The 16,173-nt window shown below is 37.1% G+C and overlaps 1 long non-coding RNA gene across 6 annotated transcripts in view; it reads left to right on the top strand.

Moving 5' to 3' along the window:
• The window catches only part of LOC105486124 (uncharacterized), a 329,958-nt gene that overhangs the window by 76,430 nt on the left and 237,355 nt on the right, over positions 1–16,173 (top strand). For all 6 annotated transcript variants that reach the window (XR_011620990.1, XR_011620988.1, XR_011620989.1 and 3 more), the window contains one exon: positions 4,400–4,443. This is a non-coding gene — a long non-coding RNA (uncharacterized lncRNA). The remainder of the gene's footprint in view (positions 1–4,399; positions 4,444–16,173) is intronic.

Genomic DNA, 16,173 nt, shown 5'->3' with positions numbered 1-16,173 from the left:
AAAAAAAAAAAAAAGAAATGCTGCTGATTTTTGTACATTTATTTTGTATCCTGAGACTTTGTTGAAGTTGTGTATCAGGTCTACGAGTCTTTTGGCAGAATATTTAGGGTTTTCTAGGTCTAGAATCATATTGTCAGTGAATATGGATAACTTGACTTCCTCTTATTTGGCTGCCTTTTAGTTCTTTCTGTCATCTGATTGCTCTAGCTAGGACTTCTAGTACTATATTGAGTAGTGGTGACAGTGCACATCCTCGTCTTGTTTCAGTTCTCAAGGGGAATGCTTCCAGCATGTACCCATTCATTGTGATGTTAGTGGTGAATTTGTCACAGATGGCTCTTATTGCTTTGAGGTATGTTCATTCAATCCCTACTTTGTTAAGGGTTTTTATCATGAATGGTTGTTGGATTTTGTGCAAAGCTTTTTCTTCATCTATCGAGATGATCATTTGGTTTTTGTTTTTAATTCTCTTTGTGTGATGAATCACGTTTCTCAATCTGTGTCTGTTGAACCATCACTGCATCCCAGGAATAAAGCCCACTTGATCATGGAGAACTAACTTTTTGATACGCTGCTGGATTCAGTTTGCTAGTATTTTATTGGGCATTTTTGCTTCTATGTTCATCAGGGATATTGGCCTGCAGTTTTCTTTTTTTGTTGTACGCCCTTGCCAGATTTGGTATCAGGATGACACTGGTTTTGTAGAATGAGTTAGGGAAGGGTCCTTTCTTCTTAATTTTTTGGAATAGTTTCAGTAGGATTGGTACCAGCTCTTTGTACATCTGGGAGAATTTGGCTGTGAATCCATCTGGTCCAGAGCTTTTTTGTGGTTGGTAGTTTTTTTTCTTTTTATTACTGATTCATTTTCATTACTTGTTATTGGTATGTTCAATATTTCTGTTTCATCCTGGTTCAATCTTGAGAGGTTGTGTTTTTCCAGGAACTTATCCATTTCCTCTAGATTTTCTAGTTTGTGGGCATAGAGGTGTTCATAGTAGTTTATAAGGATCTTTTGTATTTCTGTGGGATCACTTGTAACGTCACCCTTGTTATTTCTGATTGTGTTATTTAGATCTCTCTTTTTTTCTTGGTTATTCTAGCTATCAGTCTATCAACCTTGATAATACTTTAAAGAACCAATTTTTCATTGATCCTTTGTATGTTTTTTGGGGGATCTCAATTTCTTTTAACTATGCTGTGATTTTATATATTTTTCTTCTTCTAGCTTTAGATTTAGTTTGTTCTTGTTCTTCTACTTCTGTTAGGTTCATGGTTAGGTTGTTTTATGTCTTCTTTATGAAGGCATTTAGCAGTATAAACTTTCCTCTTAATACAGATTTTCCCACATCCCAGAGATTTTGGTGTGCTGTGTCTCTATTTTCATTTGTTTCAAAAAGTTTTTTGATTTCTGCCTTAATTTTGTTTTTTACACAAAAGTCATTTAGGGGCAAGTTGTTTAATTTCCATGTATTTATGTGGTTTTGAGAGTTCCTCTTAGTATTGATTTCTATTTTTATTCCACTGTGGCCTGAGAAGCTACTTGGTATAAATTTGATATTTTTGAATTTATTGAGCAGTGTAAATGCTCCACTTAAAAGACATAGAGTGGCAAATTGAGCAACAAAAAAAAGACTCATCCTTCTACTGTCCTCAAGAGATTCATCTTACATTTAATGATGCCCAAAGGCTCAAAGTAAAGGGATGGAGAAAGATCTATCATGCAAATGGCAAACTTTTAAAACCTGCAACAGTAAAAAAAGGACACAGTAGGGCATTACATAATGATAAGGGGTTCAATTATACAAGAAGAGTTAACTATTCTAAATATATACATGTCCAACATTGGTAAAGCAATTGGTAAAGCAAATTATTGCTGAAGGGGGTGCAGAATTGTTATGAGATTTGATTTATGTCCAAGCATGTGGTCAATCTTAGAGGAGGTTCTGTGTGCAGAAAAATTATTGAAACAAATGAAAATAGATACACAATATACCAAAACCTCTGGGATGCAGCAAAAGTAACATTAAGAGGAAAGTTTATCCTGCTAAATGCCTTTATGAAGAAGACATAAAACAACCTAGTGTTTTACCTAGCAGAAGTACATTGGTAAAGCAATTACTCCTAGACCTAAGAAAAGACTTTGACATCCACAGAGTAATAGAGGAGATGTCAACACCCCACTGACAGCAGTAGACAGATTATCAAGGCGGAAAACCAAAGAAGAAATTATGAACTCAAATTGTAAACTTTGCTGATTGGGCCAAATAGACATCTACAGAGTACTCCAACCAACAACCACAGAATATGCATTCTTCTCATCTGCATGCAGGACATTCTCTAAGATTAATGACATGCTCGGACATAAATCGAGTCTCAATATACCTTAATGGAAATTCTGCAGCCCCTTCTCCAAGCGAGAAACCTAGAGGCCCTCCTAAATTTTTCTCAGTCCCTCAGCTGCACATATGTAACTGGTAACCAAACTTATCAATTAAGGCTGGGCATTTGGCTCAAGCCTGTAATCCCAGCTTTGGGAGGCCAAGTCAGGAGGATTGCTTGAAGCCAGGTGTTCAAGACCAGCCTGGGCAACATATAAGATCCTGTCTCTACCAAAAAAATTAAAAAACATTAGCTGGGTGTGGTGGCATGTGTCTGTTGTCCCAGATACTTAGGAGGCTGAAGTGGGAGTACCCCTTGAGTCCATGAGGTTGAGGTTACAGTGAGCCATAATTGTGCCACTGAACTCCAGCCTAAGTAGTAGAGCAAGATCCTGACCCAAACCAAACCAGAAACAAAAACTTATCAATTATACATTTGAAGTAGTTCTCTGTGTCTTTCTCTCAATCCCAATTTTCACTAAGCTCAAATCTTCTTCACCTCTTACCTGAACTATTAGTCTCCTCGTTCATTTTCCTGCTTTTAGCTTTATTTCTTTCATTACGTACATATGTAATTATTTATTTATTTATTTAATTTATTGAGACAGAGTCTTGTCCTGTCACCCAGGCTGGAGTGCAATGGTATGATCATGGCTCAGTGTAGCCCCCTTGTCCTGGGCTCAGGTGATCCTCCACCTCAGCCTCCCAAGTAACTGGGACTACAGGTGCATGCCACCACACCTGGCTAATTTTTTTGTATTTTTTGTAGAGATGGTGTTTTGCCATGTTGCCCAGGTTGGTCTTGACCTCCTGGCCTCAAGCGATCTACCCGCCTTGGCCTCCCAAAGTGCTGGGATTACAGGCATGAGCCACCATGCTTGGCCCATAATACAGTGCCGATTATATTATCAGAACATTAATTATAACATTAGTGTAACAGTAGCTCTTTACATATATAGCATATATATCATATATGTCAAACATAAATATATATATATTCTGTTTAACAGTCATTAGTAATGCAAAAGACAGGCAAACACAAATGTTGGCAAGGATGTGGAGAAAAGAGAACCCTCTTTCACTCTTGATGGGAATGTAAATTAGTACAACCACTATGGAGAACAGTTTGGAGTTTCCTTGAAAAATTAAAAATAGAACTACCGCATGATCCCACAATCCCAAAGAAAGGAAATCAGTATATCAAAGAGGTATTTGCATGCCCATGTTTATTGCAGCACTATTCACAGTAAACAAGATTTAGATGCAACCTCATTGTCCATCAGCAGATGAATAGATAAAGAAAACGTGGAATATACACAATGGAGTACTATTTAGCCATAAAAAAGAATGAGATCCTGTCATGTGCAGCAATATGGATGGAACTAGAGGTCATTATGGTATGTGAAATACACCAGGCACAGAAAGACAAACTTCACATATTTTCATTTATCTGTGGGAGATAAAACCTAAAACAATTGAATTCTTGGAGATAGAGAGTAGAATGATAGTTATCAATGGTTGGGAAGGGTCATAGATAAGGGGGAAGTGGTGATGGTTAATACATACAAAAATATAGTTAGAATGAGTAAGATCTAGTATTTAATAACACAACTGGGTTACTACTGTCAACAGTAACTTACTGTACATTAAAAATAACAATTGGATTGTTTGTAACAAAAAGAAAAAATAAATGATTGAGGTGATGGATTAAGAAAAAAGTTCTAAGTAGCTTCAAGTTCTTCCTAATGCCTATAGGACAGGTGCAGACCCCTTAACAGAGCATACTTCACCCTTTTAATCTTCTACTTTAAACTCTGATTCTTGCTTTCATTCCCAGATAGTTGGTTACCATCCTGTAGGCAAAGAGTGAGCATACTTCTGCATGCTCCTCAAGGTCTCCTTGCTATGAAGTCTTCCTAGAATGTTCCTTTCCTTCCCTTTATCAATTTACTTGCCCCTCTCTTGTTTGTCTGCAACTCCATACTTACAAATCTTTCAGTGTTTCTCATATTTTGTTTCAGGTAGCTGTTTATATGCATGATCTCCTGCTGTGAGCTCCTTAAAGGTAATAACTATGTTTTATTCATCTTTGTTTCCTTAGCTAAGAGTCTTGCAGGTAATAGGTACTCAGCAAATGTTTGTTAAATGAACATTGAATGTGGAAAAGCCATATACTAATATGGCGAAGGCATCATTGTGGCTTCATTAAACCTGAACCATGCAGACCAAAGGAGTTTTGTGTGAGGGAGAGTGGCCAGGATTAGTGGAGATTCTTGAGATTGGAATGGAAATAAGCTAAAGAGGAGTTCCAGTCTCACCCAGGTCCCTGGAGACAGTTGATGCCTTAAGATGAGTAAGGTTTAAAACTCGATTCTTATGAATCTTTGTTTTATTTCTCAGGGATTTCCCCCAAGCTATAAACATTGAGATTTTGTTAGGCAGATCCTTATTCCAAAAAAGAATACCTACTTGTGTTTTAATTGTTTGGAATTGGGGTCCCTCTTTACTTTATTTCAGTAATTTTTGTGCTTTTTGATGCTTTCATTTAGCTGAATCTCAAAACATCAATAAAATCTTTTCTTGCCAAGGTCAACAGCTCCCCCAAGAATCTTGCGAGCGCTACTCTCTTCCTGACATTCCCATTCCCTCTGCCTTTTCCCCACTCTATTCTAGCACTTCAGTAGCATTTTCCTGTGATAGAGCTATGTAGGCTGGCATGGGCCTCCTCTAGACTGAGTTACCAGAGGGCAGGCAGGTATCAATTTCATAAAGTTCTCTGCTGCAGGGCCTAATAAAGTGATTTGCATAATAGAGACATTTAGAAAGTGTTTGGTGAATAAATAATTTAATAATGACAATGACCTAATTAAGGCAGTGCAGAGGGAAACATAATGATCTCAGGAGTAATTCATAGATATTCTTGCTTGAAAAGGTTTAAGTAGGTTGTTTGGTTTAATTGCTATATCATCTAAAACCTCAATTTCCTATAGCAACTAGTACCGGATTGAGAGGACATTTTGTGCTGTTCAGCAATGTGAGGGAAGCTGCCGCTGGAAAGGGGAAAGGAACCAGTGTTTGGAGGGAGGCCATGGAACAAGATAGAAAATCCTCAAAGGGAGCTAACTGTCTACTTGCACTCCTGGAAAGAGTCGGGGAATGGAGGGAGGGCAAGGCTACTGTCGCAAAGCCACTCAGAGCCAGCCACAGTGTTTGTGTAGGGAGGGTAATTTCTGATAAAAATAGAGGAAAACTTTATTTTTTTTTGTAAATGTTAAGCACTTTAAAAGCAACTGTGGGAAGTTTTAATCATAGGGTGGCTCTTTCTTTCTGAAAGAAGAAAGAGGCATTTCAGTTTTAAATTCAGTGGGTTGAAATGATTGTGTCATTTCAGCTAGAGAGGAGCACGTCAGCAAGTGGAAATGTTTTATTGTGGAAAGTATGACTTGAAGATGTCACATTTAAAATTTTAAAAAAGTAAATAATTTCTGTAGTTGGCTTTCTTCCTCCACAAGAACATTTAGAACTTTGCTGCATTTAGAAAGAAAAAGTACAAATTTCAGGCAACATATTCACCATTGACATAGAAATAGAAGTCTTACTAAATGGGCTGGGTTTCCTAATATGGTTAAGATATGCAGAAAATAGAACAAAGATCGCCCCTTAGCAGATAAACTTTGCTAGAGGTATTGTGGAAGATTAGCCTGTGAGTTTATTTAAGTATTTATGCTTGATTATGGGAGTTAGTAGATAAAATGAGATGCTGACTAAATTGTAAGGCCCTTGGTTTCCAACTCCCTGTCTTACTTATCACTAAAACATCCTCTGTAGTTCATTGACCTGTTAGACATTTGATACGAATTTGCTGAATCAATGAATTTTAGGATGTTTGGAATGTAAGTCTGCATTAATCATTTAAAGATGTCATCAGCCACCAGTAAGTATTAATAATGATGATAAAGGCACTGTTTTTAAAAAGATTAATATAGAAATTAGAGGTATAAAATGATGACTTTATGGATTGTCTTCTTGAAGCTGGCATTATTATATGTTTGAACTAACCTGTAGTTTATGGAATATGACAATTTTCAGGACAGTGTCTTTCTACAGAGCCATCAAACCCAATAGTCAGATTAACTGCCCGAATATGAAGAAACGTTGAGAATCATGAAGCTCTCGAGGTTATTAGTTATGACTAAAAAACATTGAATGAAGAAACTACCGGTGAGAGTAATTAGTTGCTCTCTTTATTTAGCCAATTGAAAGATACAGCTAATTAGAAATGCATTTTGCTGACAAGAGACATTTTCTAAAGTGATTTTTTTCACTTCCACTGTTAGAACTTTAGGCAAATCCCTTTCTTTTGTAGCCAGGCCTTGCATGCATGGCAATTTTTTTTCCTTAGGAGAATATGTGTATGCATATCAAGTAAGGCATATTGTCCACAGTTTCTTTCTAGATGTGTGACATTGTTTTTTCCCTACAGAATTTTCATTTATAATCCAAGATTCTTCGTTAGTAGTAACAAATTACTTTGCTTCATAATGGTCTATACTTGGAGCATGCTGGAAAAAGAGTACAGATGTTAATTTTTTTATCACAGACATTCTTAAGATAATTAAACTAGTTTTTTTTTTGTTGTTGGTGGTGTTTTTTTGTTTGTTTGTTTTGGGACAGAGTCTCATTCTGTCATCCAGGCTGGAGTGCAGTGGCGCAATCTCAGTTTACGGCAACCTCCGCCTCCCAGGTTCAAGCAATTCTCCTGTCTCAGTGTCCCAAGTAGCTGGGATTACAGGTACCTGCCACCATGCCCAACTACTTTTTGTATTTTTAGTAGAGATGGGGTTTCACCATGTTGGCCAGGCTGGTCTTGAACTCCTGACCTCAAGTGATCCGCCTGCCTCGGCCTCCCAAAGTGCTGGGATTACAGGAGTGAGCCACCACCCCCAGCCTAGTCTCTTCTTTTTTCATGACATTTCTGTTCAAGGAAGTCTGTTTTTGTTTTTGTTGGGGTTTTGTTTGTTTGATTTTTGCTCATATTACCTCACTAAATGCATTGTTAAAACCTGGAGTTATTCTTTTTACTAGGGCAATCTCTTCCCACTTAGGGGATTTGGATTCTGACGGCCTGGATTCCAGTTCCAGTCCTGCCATTTACTACCTGCGTGGCCTCAGTTTAGCATCTCTACTGCTCAAACCCTCTAAGTTTAAGTTTTCTCACTTGTAACATGGGGAAAATAACAGTTAGGTTGTTGAGAATTAAATGAGATGCACTGAAGGCCCTTAGCTGCCCATAGTAGCACATAGTAAGCTTTCTATGATTATTGTTATTGCTGTAGTTGTTTATGTCTCTGCTCCTTTGTCCAGCCTTCCTTCTTCCTATTTTTTTTCCCCTCAGATCAACTCTCTGAGGGGAATTGGAGGAGTTCTGTTTTCCAGGTGCTTCCTAATACCCACTGGATAACATCCAAGCTCCTGAACATGGTACACATATTCCCTAAGATCTGCGCTCTTGCAACCTCGTCTTCCCACTTTAAAATTTGTACCCTGGTGATACTGTCTTTCAGTGCCTAGCACATCACATCTTGCTTTGAATTTATGTGTCTGTGCTTCTTGTGTAATGTTTGTCTGCCCATTTTTACCTTGCAGACTCCAAGTCTCCAATCCATTCTTCCAAGCTCAGGACAGAGCTTGTCTCCTCTGGGAAGCCTTCCATGAGGCTTTTCCCTTCTTACTACTGAGCCAAGTACCCTCCTTTCCTTTGGATTCAACTGCACTCTGGGAATAGCTCTGTCATTATAGACCCTGTTACTTTGGAATGATCTGTTTATGGGTCTGTTTCTTTCTGATGGAATAAATTCCGTGACAGCAGGGACCACATATTATTCATTTCTGTATCCCCACCATCTAGCATGCTATGTGGTTCGGTGTATACCAGCCAGGGTTATTTGTAGAACTCTTAAATTGACCTCACTGGGATCCGGGGGATGAAGGCAGTGATGAAGGAATTCTTGCTTCCTTTAATGGGGCTTGCCCGATAGTGGCCTGACTTTAAATTTCTTTCAGACAACTTAACTGGACAGATAATTTAGCTATTCTCCAATTTGCAGTCTTATTCCAGAAGGGACTCTATTTTAAAAGGTGGAATTCATATGTTTACTTTATTGTAGTTTTTTTTTCTTATGTCATAGTATAGCTTTTTTGCCAACCACATGTATTTCCCATTTACTCATTTTTTCTACAGAACACATATTAAGATAATGGACTTTCTAAACACATGAGACAAATGCCTACAAAATGCCTGAAACAAAATGGCCCATCAGCAGATTTTCTCATAGAAGAAACCTGTAGGCACATAATAGAATGCCTCTCAGTACAAAAACAAACAAGCAATTACCTGTGCTGCTTCCTGTGGGAAACTCAGCATCCTACCACCCATGGTGATGACTTCTGTGATTTTTTTTTAGGAGGGGTTACATCATTCTAAGGAAATTCGTTCATATGTTTCTCAACAAATGCACATTTTATTTTCTTGGACAGAAAACAAAGTATATGTTTTTGTTCAGGTTTATTTTCCTCTTTCTCTTTTGTTTCTTTTGTTTTTTAAAAATAAATATTCAACATGCAATTTAGAATAATAGTACAAAAGGCTGAATGGTGGTCGTCATAGGCTGCTAGTGGGGAGGGAACTGTGTATTCAAGAAACATCTGGAATGTTTGTGATGTGGTAGTTGCCTAGAGTGTCTTCCTCTGGGCTTTGACATTAAACAATGCCTTCTAGAATTTAACTCAGTCAAGATTTGTTTAAATTGCAGACGTGTATTGTTATTAGTCTGATAAAAATCATATTTGATGAATCTGCTCTTAGTTTCCTTATCTGTATTATAAAAGCTCTTCCTTTCTTATGTTAATCCAACATTTTCAAGAATAGTATAAGAATGGAGACTTGAAATAAGTAATATTTGGAAATAACAGTGAGAAAAGGTTTTGAAAATTCAAAAGGTGAAAAATCTATCTAGCCCCAGTAGATAAATGTCTATGGTGAGAATTGGTAAGTCAATATACTTTTTATTTTTTATTTTTCATTATACATTATCAATTTATAATTATATAAATTTATGAGGTACAAAGTGACATTACAGAGGATGGGAAGATGATGATCAAAGTGTTCAAAAATCTCACTGAGGCATGAGGAATATATATATGTGTATATATATACACACACACACATATGTATTTAGTTCTATTGCACAGTGTGGCGAATATTGTTAAAAATATTGTATAGTTCAACATAATTTTGAGAGTAGCAAGAGCCCTGATTTTGTATTTTTCTACTTAATATTAGATAAAATACTAGTCATTTTCAGTTTGTATCTTTTGATCAAATTTTGGCATCATCTTCTTTAGGTATGTAGAAGAATCATCAATTTATCTAGAGTTTTTGTAGAAAACTATCTATTTGAATAAAAAAAAATCCTCAAGTTTTACTTAAACCTGAAAGTTGCTATATTTGTTGTTTTAGTAATGATAGTTTAAACGAAACAGTTTTATGAAATTTGAAGTTTAACAAGAAATTGCTAGTTTTGAAAAGTATGTGTTAGATATATAGACTAGAGACAAATGATGACATATTTTGTACTTTCTATCCTGAAATCACGATCAGATTTTAATAGAGAGTCTTTAAAGTCTCATTTCATAAGCAATATTTTTTCAAGTATCTACAGAAACTATATGCTAATACTGAGAAGAAAACACTTTAAGGAGTCCATAATTATTAATTTATCCTTCTTGATTGTATGGTTTGCTCCTCATACCCTCTGGATGCTCAGTCGTAGAAAAAAAATGTGATCCTTTAACTGTGGAGTTAGAACAAAAGGTCCATTTTTTGCCCACTGCTTATAGAAATTAAGAGACAAAATTTTACTTTTAGAGAGCTGTGGTCTGATGGAAATGCGGGTGTTCAGAAATAGCTTCTGAATTTAAAGTTGCATTTAAAGTTGGCATTTCTGTCCAATCTGGTTGAGAACCTGAAAGCGGTTCCACATTTCTTCATCAGGAAGTCAGGCTGACTTGTGATGAAAGATGATGAAGACAAATCCTAAACAGGGCTTCCTGTTTGTTTAAACCCCCAGCCCAGGAGAAAATCACTTCCAAGTTTCCCTGTACAATCATTGTAATATATTTTCTTTTCAGATTGTTAGCAGACTGCTCAGTTTGTGCTTGGCATTTCAATTATAGTGAAAAAGGTGAAACCCAGAAGACTCAAGGAATTCTCATTAGGAGTCTGAAATTTGATAGACTTTTAAAATTAACCTCTGCTTCTTGTTCTGTCTTTAGTAGGCACATTATTCATTAAATCATAGGTATTGATTATCTGCTCTGTGAACAGTTTTGAATTGGTTACTGTGAAGGACAGGAAAGAAGACAATATAGCTTTTGTCCTCAGAACTCTCTCACTCAAAAAAGAAATCAGGTTGAAATACAGAGAAAAATTTCAATTTAAAGATGACAACCATTTTTAAGGAAGGACTGGATTGTTTCCCTAATATGAGTCCTTGTGCAAAGTGAGATGTTTTGTTTTGTGAATGACTTTTTGGATATTAAACAGTAGCAAAGAGAGGCAAAGGAATCAGGGAAGAGTGAAAACTTTGGAAAAAGACTTAGATGCTTTTGCTAGAATGCTGGGATATCTGAACCATGTTTGTGGAGAGGTAATTAACGTAACCTTAATGTTAATTATACTTGATGTTATATATGTTTATATATATAGCTAACATATACGAAGCATGTACTTCACATTGACTACTGAGCAAAAGGCTGTACTGGCATTTCCTCATGTGCCCTTGGGAATAGTCTTATGATATAGGTGGGATGCATTTCCTAGAAGAAGAAATTGGGACAAAGGTTAAACAATTTTTAAATAATTGACACTAGTGTCCATGCTTTAAACTTCTGCTCAAGGTTTTGCTTCTAAAGAACATTTTTATTTCTTCCTTGCTTTTCACATTTTCACCTGCTTTCATGTCTTTTTTCCTTTTCTCATCTCTATCATCTAATTTTCTCCCTTGATTTCTTAACCCTTCTTACGCTTTCTCATGTGTTGCTGGTCTGTCAAAATTTTCTTGTTTGACTGATGGTTCACTGAATACTTCTGTTGCTGTTGTATTCAAAACTATATACATGGATGATTGCATTTTTTTTTTTTACTTTTACAGTCTAATGTAGATATAAAATGCTGAATACATGTACTTTGATTAGAAATGGAAGTAAATATCAACTAAAGCCTAACATAATTCTTTTTCATAAAAGGGGCAAAGAGGATATGAAGGAATAAGACATTTATTGCTAAAAGCATGTGTCTGCACACACATTCACACACACACACACACACCTGTTTTTTCTGGGGAACAAATGGTAGAGGTTCTGCCCATAAAGGACAGGCATCCTGTTTGTTCACATTGTAAAGCTGTCCAGCAAATTCTACCTACCACAAGTTAACTGTCTATTAGAACACAAGGATTCCATGTTCCTGTCCATCAGCTTCTATCAATCTAGTGTGGCAGAAATCTTCTGAAGTTTTAGCCTATTGAGATATACACAAATTCTATCAAGGAACTCTCTATAGAACATGGCACTATCTTTATGATTTGGAGTGCCAGTGGAACTTGGTCATAATCAGTTAGACCCTTAAACTAAAATGATCTGTAGGGGACCCATTGTCTTTTATAATGCACATTATTTTCAAATGAAACCATGGTCAGGATGAAGGCCAGGCTGCCACTTGGAGATAATATTCTGAGTAACAATTTCAATAGGAAATCATGCTCTGCGTGGCTGTAGAAGTAATTCAGAAGATGGATTGCCTTGATCGGGCCAAAAACCCCTCAAACTGTTCTATTTATCTCTTTAGTGCTTCAAAAGCCTTGTAGTTTCAATGATTACATAACAATTTGGCATATATGAGTTCTCTGACAAGGTCCAGAATCTCAAATTGTAAAAATTAGTTTAACACAAAGTCCAGAATGAAACAGATTGGCAGAGCAAGTGTTTTTGCATCATTCCTGACCCTTACCAGCTAGTCATTAATGATTTTGCCCAATACAGAATTCTGAGACTATTTCCCTTCTGGCTGTTTGAATAATTTACCTAGCAAGGTTAAAAAAATATGCAAGAATATCTTTAATTGAACAGCAGGGACCTGTACTACCATGTGTTCATGAGAAATGATGCAGGGGAAGTATTTTTTGACCTGTATTCTGCTGTCTTCCTTGAGAAGTTTATGTATCAAGGGAAGAGATGGGACTGCACAGGTCTAGTTTTTAGACACTGGAAATCCACATACAATGTTGTTGGAAAAGTAATACTGCTGCTGGAATTATTTAAAAATTCACTGGAGGAACTGAATATTTGCTACCATTGAAAAGTGTCCATTTTACATAACCTAGGAAAAAGCAGACTATAAAACTAAGAGAACAAAACCAGTCCTGTAAAAATAAAATTAAAAAAAGCCAAAGCAAAACAAAGACCAACCAAAAAACCAAAAAGGCCAAATATATTTACAAGATTCTGTGTGTGTGGGCGTAAGCTTAAAAACGGAAACAAAATAGACACCAAGACGTGAACTGTTTGTTCTGCTCCATTTGGCTAAGTTCTTAAAGGTTACAGGAAGAGAGTGTACTTATTGCTTAAGATGATGATAATTTATATTAAAAAATAAATACAGGCATGTGAGCAGGAAGGGGAAATTGCTTCATTAATTACCTGGTTATCTTATCAGGCCTCTATAATTTTTTTTGTTTTCTGGAATGCAGAGCAGGCTTCATGAGGAGTACTGAGTTGCTTTGGCAGCAGCTAGCCAAGCTGAGTGATTTGCAACACTCTGTTCACTCTGCATTTATGTTTCATAATGTGAGCATCTGCCTGGGTGTGTTGGTGCCACTCGGTGTACATCCCTTCTCTCAGCTAGAGGTCCAAGGAAGGGCCAAACTGCCTCCCTCTGAACTTTCAGTTAGCACACAGTCGATGCTGCTCAATCCTCTGTGGTCAGGGCAGTTCCTGATTCTAACCCCCCACTCCATAAGGCAAGCTCTAGAAAGCAGGGTTCCTGAAAAGGAACAAGAAAGAGGTGATACCAGGCAAAACCATCAAAAGATGTTTGTGGTGACATAAGCCCTATGGGTTTAAGTGCCCTTCTTTCAGTTATGAAGTCATGCAGTGGTTACCTCTTGCTGGGTGACTTTATTCTTTTATCCTTTGTAGAAATAAACATGTAGAAATTTTGTAATTCTGGCAAAAAGCCCACAGAATCTATGTTTAGAAAGAGAAACAAATAATGCTAAAATGCAATGTAGTGTATGTCATTAAAAATATTTATCTTTCCTTGAACTTGGACAAAATAAATTATTGTGTAAAAATTATTTATTTTCCTAATTTAACTGCAGATTTGAACCTTAATCTTATTATTACTTTTTTTTCCCTGGAATCTCTATGTTCAAAACCACTTGTCTATCTTCCAAAGCTGTGATATTTGTGAACTCAATTTGCACAATCTCTAAATGATGCAACTGGTAGCCCAAATTAATATGATAAATTACAGTTATTTCCATACATTGTAAATCTTCTCTTGATTTTTTTTTTCAGTCCAGAGATCTTTTATTTTTTTTATACCTATTATGACATAAGGAAGAGGTTCCAGCACCCCAGGCTCCTTCCCATTGGTTCTCGCACAGTGTGCTTTTCTGGATGGAGCATGCTGGCACTTCAGTTACTCTTCTCTTTGGCTTCCTTCTCTTTCTGATCATTTTCTTTCACGTGTTTCAGGAAACTATCTTGTCTCCTAGAGTGCTTAATGTGCTCAGTATGCACATTAATTCTCTTGGCAAGAATCTTGTCCTTCATTGTTCGTTCACAACAATGCCAACAGCATTCTGGGTAACATTCTAGACTCTTCCAGTTTTGCTATGGCAACATTTGTGGGACATTCCTTTTTGAACAGTACCCATTCCCTGGATGTCTACAATATCACCTTTTTTTTTTTCTTCTTTACGGTTTCACATGGATGTGGCCAAAGGAACAACTCCATGTTTCCTAAAAGGCCGAAATAATGTACATGGGGTGCCTCTCCTCTTCCCCTTTGTGTTTCCCATTTTGGTGGATCACTGGAAGATGGCAGTTCTAGCTAAAGGAAGACTGTCTCTTGATTTTAAAGGATGAGGCTTTATAATATCTAGGCAAATGGCCAGAATGGAAAATAATCTGTACATCACAATAATAATGATAAACATAATAATAAAAATAGTAACAATAATATTAAATTACTCCACATTTTGTGTTTTTTGAAAAGAAAATAGAGGGGAGGAAGAATATGTTTCCTCCCCCTCCCCCTCATACAACTTTCATGAAAACATATGTCTCAAATGTGATCCATACACAGCCAACCTGTGCCAGTATGTCAATACAAGATGACAATTGCAATCAGATATCCCCCACAGGCATTACACAGGATTACCTGCATTTTCTAAGATGTTGTGTTTTAGAAAATTGACACAAAACTGACATAAGACAATCCTGGTAAGTAAGATTGGTGATCCATTTAATAGAAATCTACAGTGGAGGAATGGTTTTCACTGGATGACTTCTTGATGTTGCTGGCCGTTTAAGTGGGAGAGATTGCCAGCTAAGAGTAAAAGTTACACATATATATATTTCTTCTTCTTCTTTTTTTTATTTTAATAATAGAGGGTCTCACTATGTTGCCCAGGCTGGTTTTGAACTCCTGAGCTTAAGGAATCCTCCTGCCTTGGCCTCCCAAAGTGCTGGGATTACAGTCGTGGGCTACTGTGCCCAACCTTAAATATTATATGTTTTTAAATAACATTTTATATGCTTTTGTATACGTTACTCCTTTTTAGTCACATGTAACCCCTGTGAGACAGATGGGGCAGAAATTACATATTTTTACACAATAGGTTAGGCGATTTGATTACAATCAGTACTGGTATGTGTAACCTAGAGCTAGGATTAGGACCAGGCTCTCAGACTTTGATCAGCACATCACACTGCCAGGCTTCTTTCGGCTGAGCTGGTGGGGCTCCTCTGCTTCCTCCTTTCCTTGCTCTCAATCGCTGTGCTGTCATCAGCAGCTGGGAGCGGCAGTGCATTCTTTTCTTCCCTCTCGAAGAGTCCCACGTTTCGTAGGAATTAATAAGAAGCTCCCCTCCATGAAAAAGTTAGAAATCCATTTCTTTTCCAAGCCCCTTTTACTTCAGTTAAAGAAACTGAGATCTAGATGCAAAAGGAGGCCTGAGCGACAGACTTGGTGCTCTTTCGGCTCTATCACATTAGCTGACATCAGTGTCACTATAAGAAACAAAAAGAATCTATTTAAAAACACAACTGATTACAGCTATGTCTGCCCCTAGAAGAGGAAAGCTCCTATGGCTGGACACCATGGCTTTTTATTTGGAAAGCTTCCTTGTTATTGCCTTTAAATGAAAAAGGTTAGGCTTCCATTCCCTCCTCCCCTGCATATGGTGGTGCTGGAAGGTCTGAGCAGCAGGACAGCAGGCAAAGCATTGCTAGAGACATGCCAGCCAATGAGAAAGCCATGTGGACTGGGGTGGCAGAGTATTTTTAAGAAGAGGATGTGTCAAAATGAATATTAATGTAAAGGGCTCTGATGCCACCTCCCTTGTTGAAAAAACTTCAGTATAATCTGCTAAATAGATACTCCAATGCCTTCATTGAGTGTCGTTTGTAGGGTAGAGGAATTGAAAGAGGGGACACAGGTACATCAGAG

This window comes from Macaca nemestrina, chromosome 3 (assembly GCF_043159975.1).
Source record: "Macaca nemestrina isolate mMacNem1 chromosome 3, mMacNem.hap1, whole genome shotgun sequence".
Taxonomy (NCBI): Eukaryota; Metazoa; Chordata; class Mammalia; order Primates; family Cercopithecidae; genus Macaca; species Macaca nemestrina.
Note: the sequence above shows the minus strand (reverse complement) of the source record. Positions and strands in the feature narration are given on the sequence as shown.